General features: G+C 41.0%; 1 long non-coding RNA gene across 1 annotated transcript; it reads right to left on the bottom strand.

The window, feature by feature from the left end:
• Window positions 1–4,962: 4,962 nt before the first annotated feature.
• LOC142290021 (uncharacterized) lies at window positions 4,963–5,580 on the bottom strand. The gene is made up of 3 exons (XR_012750205.1): window positions 5,436–5,580; window positions 5,248–5,349; window positions 4,963–5,164 (listed from the first exon to the last, which is right to left on the bottom strand). It is a non-coding gene; the product is annotated as an uncharacterized LOC142290021 (long non-coding RNA).
• Window positions 5,581–6,546: the final 966 nt, after the last annotated feature.

Raw genomic sequence — 6,546 nt, 5'->3', positions numbered from 1 at the left:
CTCTGACACGTCCGTGAAAAACATGCGTGGTTTTTCACGGGCATGTGAAAGAGGCCTTATGGTGCAAAACTCACTCTCCATGGTTCTGGGATCCAAACTATTGGTATTGCTTCCATCAGCACTCAAATCCTAACCACACCTCACACCACACCCTGTCAGGCACACCAGTGGGTGGTCTAGCTGAAAAAGGGCCATCCGCCTAGGGGTCAGGCAGACTGGTGGGAGGGACATAGTCAGTTGAGTACTAGCCCGGTGGTCTGGGACTGGAGGAGTCGGAGACCCGGTCGCAGGGTATTGGAGGAGGGTGACCAGACTTAGTTTTGGAGAATGGCCGGCACCGGAAAATCTAGTAACCGAACCGGTACCGAGCATGGCGGGATACTGGACCCTAGATCAGGGAGTAGCTTCACGCAACCTGGTAACCTGTGGAAGATAGTCTCTTTATGAACTTTCCCCAAGAGCTCAGAGATCGAAGGCACCAACACAACGAGGGGGATAGGGCTTTCCAGCTTATGCGGCCCACTGAAATTCCAAGTGTCAGCCATTGAGAGCACAGCTCCCCTATTAAAATATAGGGAGTGGGACCCTGACAGCTTCAGGCCGAGGAGTCACTCAGAAACGTCTAGACACATGTACATGGAGGCAGGCTCCGGACCACAAAGCAATACCCGTACAAGCTCCCCAGAGTGGCAGCGGCACCCAGAGACTTGGTTTACTCCTGTATCAGAGCCTGCTTAATGGTTGCACCAACATCTACACGGCCTGAGTGAGTAAACTGCTCTCCCTGCGTCCTGCCTGCCCGCAAAGCCTGCACAATGCTACCCTCCACCTCTCCCATTCAGAGTCCCGGGGGCCTGCCCTACCTGTGGAGGGAACATCATCTGGCTGCCCCACTTCCCTTACCACTTACCACGGGTGGCATCAATAACACTTATCCCCTGTAAATATTCCCCCCCTTTCTTTTGAGTGGCCGCAGGACCCCGGGTCCGGAGACCCTCGAGCCACAGCAACTCCGGATCCAAGCAGTCCAACTGCTGCAGGGGCGGTACATCTGTTTTGATGACTTATGTTCTTCTGGCATTGTTAATTTTCAACTTCTACTATAATGCAACATAAAAGGGATCTCAACAGTTTGCCAGAGAGAGCCTCCCAGTACCTGTGCAATTTAATTCTCTGGTTGACCATTGTGTGACACCAAAGGGAGACAATTTATACCTCTAATATGAGATCCACAGACAACAAGCTGTAGATGTTTCCATAAATATAATTTTGAAACCTAATAACTTTTTGCACCAACAAGATCCGGCGTCACACTATAGCACATAGGGCTTACATTTTATATGTCAAGCTTGTGTGGCCAACAGACCTATGGACTGTTACCAATTTAGCTTTTTGTCACCTTTGCGATTTCTCTATGCATGGACGTGTGGTTATACAGGGGGGTATAACCACACGTCCGTGCATAGAGAAATAGCAAAGGTGACAAAAAGCTAAATTGGTAACAGTCCATAGGTCAATAACTCTCCAATCATAAAAAATGTCATGTGTTAGTACTAGCAATATCCTATCAATATACAGATGGGATTACCCTTTTAAGGAGCTAACAAGGTAAAGGGGTTGCAACTGTGCCACCCCCGTGTCAGCAGCCGAGCTGCTTGGATCCGGGTTCTCAGTGGCTCGAGGGTCTCCGGACCCGGGGTTCGTGCAGCCACTCAAATGAAGGGGGTATTTACAAGGGATAGTATAGAGTTCGTGACGACACCCTTGGTATGTGGTAATCAGGAGTACCACCGCTGCAGTTGGGAGTACCCGGGGGTGATGGAATGGGGCAGCCAGGTGTTAGAACCCTCGACGGGTAGGGAGGAATACCCCGGGATTCGGTGTTCGAGGGGGATGCCGTTGGGTGCAAAGGGGGTCACTTTGGTACTCACTCAGTCCATTAAGCAGACACCGACAACCGGGTAAACCAAGTCTGTGGACTGAGGGGAGCTAGTTCGGGTCCCGTCCCCAATGGTGCTGCCTGGTGATCCGTGACCTGCCTCCTAGCACTAAGTTTACTTCTCTGGTGGTCCCGGTAGTGTGAAACTTGCCGAGTCCCGCTCCCCAGTATGGCTAAGTGTGGGAGCTTGCTCTCAGGGCTCATGCTTGGGATATTCTGGACCGTTTTGGATTGGAAAGTCCTATCCCCCTTGTTACACTAGTGCCCCGATTTTGGAGTGGGTGGGAATGAATCTTGAAGGCTCCGTTCTCCGTGGGTAAATTATCGTGTTGCCTGAAGCTACTCCCCGACCTAGGTTCCACTTACCCCATCGTGCCTTGGTCCCGGACCGGTGATGGAGCAAGGCCACCGACTGTCCTCCTTAACAGATCCATGCCCCTTGCCACGATCCCCTGCGACCAGGGGTCCGACTCCTCTAGGCCCAGACCACCGTCTGCAACCTAGACAGTTTCGTACGGGAGTCCCCGCTCCCGACCTCCTCAGAGCTCCTTACAGCTCGATAGCTACTCTTTCCACACTCTCTGACTAACAACTACTGACTACACTCCTCACCTCTCCTCCCTGACCCCCCAGGTGGGCGACTCTATTCCACTCAAGCCGTCCACTGGTGTGTCTGGTGGGTGTGGTGCAGGGTGTATCTAGGATTTGATTCACTGATGTAGGCAACACCATATGGTTAGGGACCCAAAACCAAGAAGGAGGTGGATACTGCACAGGAGGGCAGATTGTGAAATACCCTGTGACAACCCGATAGTCCAGGGGTGTCACACAACCACTCTGTGACACCAATTTCCCAGTATAAAAATTTTGTTCCAAGACCTTTTTAACTTTAAATGTTTAATACATACAATCAGTGGGGAACATAATAACTCTTAGCAGTCCTAAAGGCTTAAGCCTGCTTTACACGAGTCAATCCATCGTGCGATTTATTTGGCAAAGTCTTTTTTTTTTTTTTTTTTGTATCGCTGATAGGTATTTGTCCATGTGTCACACGTTGAGTGTTGTCAAACGACCACAAAGCGCTCATCGATATATTGATTGGCCATGGCGGACGTCCAAAAGGCTTCACACATGTTTTCCTTTGGTCAATCTGTCTTTTGCATGGGCGTAATTAGGCAAACTATACAGCCCTCCGTGACGTTGTCTGGATTGTTGCACGCCCTGAATTCTTCTGACCTGCTCAATCCAGTTCTGCTAATGTGGTTGATTGGTTACATACCATATATATAGTTTCGCTTCTGCGCCTGTCTTTGTTGCCTCGTGTGTCCTTAGCATCAATCTTGTTTGTGGTCTGGTTTTTGATGAATTCAGAGTATCTATCCTCCAAAGGTGGGTAACATTAGGTTTTGTATGGTTTCTTTATTGTGTCATTTAGCCGTTCACATTTTTTTTTTTTTTCATGTTTATTTATTATTGTTATTTGTGTATGTTTTATCGTGTATTATGTTTTTTGAAACATAATAATGTTTTTTATTATTTTTTCTCATTTTTGTTATTTTAAAAATATAAAAAATTACATGTTTATTATAACAGTGTCAAATAAAATGTTCTCATATAATCTTTCACAGATGACGGCTCATCAAAACGAATTATTTTTGCGTGATTTCATTGAAAAATATCGCACATTAACCTGTCTTTGGAAAATTAAATCGCCTGAATATAGTAACAAACGCATCAAACAAGCAGCTTATGCGGATCTGATTACTATCTTTAAAAAACATTTTCCAAATGAGCCTGTGGATGTAAATCTGATCAAGAAAAAAATACAAGGAATACGCACTGTATATAAAAAGGAACTAAATAAAGTCGAGGAGTCACGACGTTCAGGGGCTGCGACTGCCGATCTTTATGTCCCACGGCTGTGGTATTTTGATCTACTTGACTTCACAAGAGATCAAGAGATTCCAAGGTCATCAACAAGTATGCTTTCCATTCAGTGTCACAAAATGGGGCGATTGGCGAGTCAGCGACACAATTGGTATATTTACCTTTATTCATAAATGTTTCTTTACACACTATTTTTTTTATTTTATAAACAATTTTTAAGGTGTTGTATGATCTGCTTTGGTTGTTTTGGAAATTTTGGTTTATGTACCAACATAAATAACCAACAGAAAAATTTTTAAACACAAAAGGGTTACATTTTTTTTTTTTCCATTATTGTAGTTCCAAAATATGTTGTATCATCTCTCTAATGTGTTCACACATCTTTCTAATTTTTTTTTTTTTTCTTGTTACAAATGTAGGATTATGCTACTGAAAGCACTTCTCAAGAGCAGGAAACTACAAATAGCTCACAGAATCCATCTTTAACATCGTGTGAACAAACACCTGCCACATCAAGACCTTTGTTAAGGCAATTACCAAGGAGAATGAGAAGACCAACTTTATTGTCACGTGGAAACGAGTTGGCGTCTATTTGTCGGTCAATACTTGAGAAACATGACCGTCCACCTGTATCTGGATTTGCGCATTATGTTGATGATGTTTGCAAAATACTTGAAAAGAATCAAAAATTACATGCCGAAAGAATCATCGCCCAAGTCCTACATGCGGCACAAGAAAATCGCCTTACATCGGCTACAGTATTAAAACAAGAATTTTTGCCTGAAAATACATCTGTTGTTGCTGATGTGGCAACCCTTGGGGAATCTGTTGCATTGTCACCACCTCGAAAAGTTAAAAGCAAAAGGCGTCGGTATTTTTTTTTTTTTTTTTTTTTTTTTTTTTTTACAATTTTGATACACAATTTGCATTCAAAATAAGACAAAGAAAATATTTGTCTACAAACTGTAAATATTTTGCTTTTTCAGACTCACAAAATTTTCGCTGTATATATTTCACAATAAATGTTAGGTTTAGAACAAAATAATTGTCATGTTGTTTTCTTTAAAAAAAAAAACAAAAAAAAAACTTTTTGTACAAATTTTTTTATTATATACAGTTTTAAATACCCATTCTCTAAATATTTTTAGGCCTTATGTACAAAAAAATAACATGGTCAAAACATCATTACATGTTGTAACTGCAAACGGTTTAAAATTAAAATAGCCAAACAAAATTATGCATTATCATCCATGTATGTTTTTAACAATTGTACATGATCTTGTGCTGTCTGGTATAATCTGCATGCTGACTGATACACTTCTTCAAGCTTTGGTCGATCTGTTAAAAAAAAAAAAAAAAAAAAATATTTAAAACAAAAACATACATTTTCTCAACAAAAATTATAAAAAAAAAACAAAAACCTGATCTAACTTGCACAGACGCAGAATCTGAATCAGAGCTGAGTGTCCAACCAACAGCATGAACACGTGTTGCAGCAATAAGAGGATGTTCTTCAATGTTATCTAGGGAGTGACATAATAGTTCACTATTTGGTTGTTTCCTTTTTTTTAAAAAAAAAAAAAAAAGGCAAGTTAAAATAAAAACAAACCTTGCTCTGAAACCTCATTTTGATCCAAAACAGGAATTGGTTCTGATGAAGTTCCAGGATTATTGTTTATTGCGCTCCCTTGGTCCGCTACATGTGATGATCCTTTCAAAAAATAGAAAATCAAAATTTTTTTTAGAAAAAGCAAAAAAAACCAACATGGCATATTATGTAAACACATGTATGATTGATATTATACACATGGTTTTTTGCAAAAAAGGGCCAAATAAAAAAAAAAAACATTTATTGTTAAAATATACCTCGAGTAGTGTTATTTTTGGCTCTAATTTCTGCTAGACGTTGCTTGTCACGATATTTCAGATCAGCCATTTTCTTCCTGATCTGCGTTTTTGAGCGGTGGAGGCCAAATTTCTTCCGAAGAGATTTCTTTATCTTGCGTAGAACTTTTTTTTTATGCTCCCTTGGACGTTCAGATATAAGTAGACAATCATAGTCTCTTTCATCCATTTCGCTGACAAGAAGATGGATTTCTGCATCTCCCCAGACAGTTGCTCGCAGGTTTGCAGACATGTTTGTTTATGCGATTTTTAAACCGGAAGTGAAAATTCCAGCCTGCCTTGTAGTGAAAGGAAGTGATTGCAGTGTTTATTTGTGAAACATAGAATAAAGTTGTAATGCTTTGAAATCATGTAATGTATGTATTTTATAAATATATTTGTATTCATATATTTATAACAAAGTGAATTTGTTTGTTGATAGTTATTTCTTACTTTACTTCAAGTTTTAATGTAATTATGTTTGTTTCATTGTTTTAAATAAAAAATATAGTTTACACAAAAGGTAATGTTCTCCGACTTTGTTAACACACTCTAATGTTCAGAAATGCCTTTTCTATTATAAAAATGAAAAAAAAAAAAAAAAATGTCAAATAATGAAAAAAAAAATAAAATTATGACGCATTCAAATAATCACAAAAACGATCCCGATTGATTATGGCATCATGCTGGACACGACCAAAAGATTGAGGTGTCGGCAGGGATGGCAACTGTGGATCACTACAACGCCAAACTCCTGGGACAACATCCGAATCATCACTGCCAATGTTGTCTACATACCCCGGGGGCATGTAGGCTGCTGCATCCTTTTTGCGTAA

The sequence above is a fragment of the Anomaloglossus baeobatrachus genome, chromosome 2, assembly GCF_048569485.1.
Source record: "Anomaloglossus baeobatrachus isolate aAnoBae1 chromosome 2, aAnoBae1.hap1, whole genome shotgun sequence".
In the NCBI taxonomy this organism is placed as follows: Eukaryota; Metazoa; Chordata; class Amphibia; order Anura; family Aromobatidae; genus Anomaloglossus; species Anomaloglossus baeobatrachus.
The sequence above is the reverse complement of the archived record's forward strand: the minus strand, read 5'-3'. Positions and strand labels throughout refer to the sequence as shown.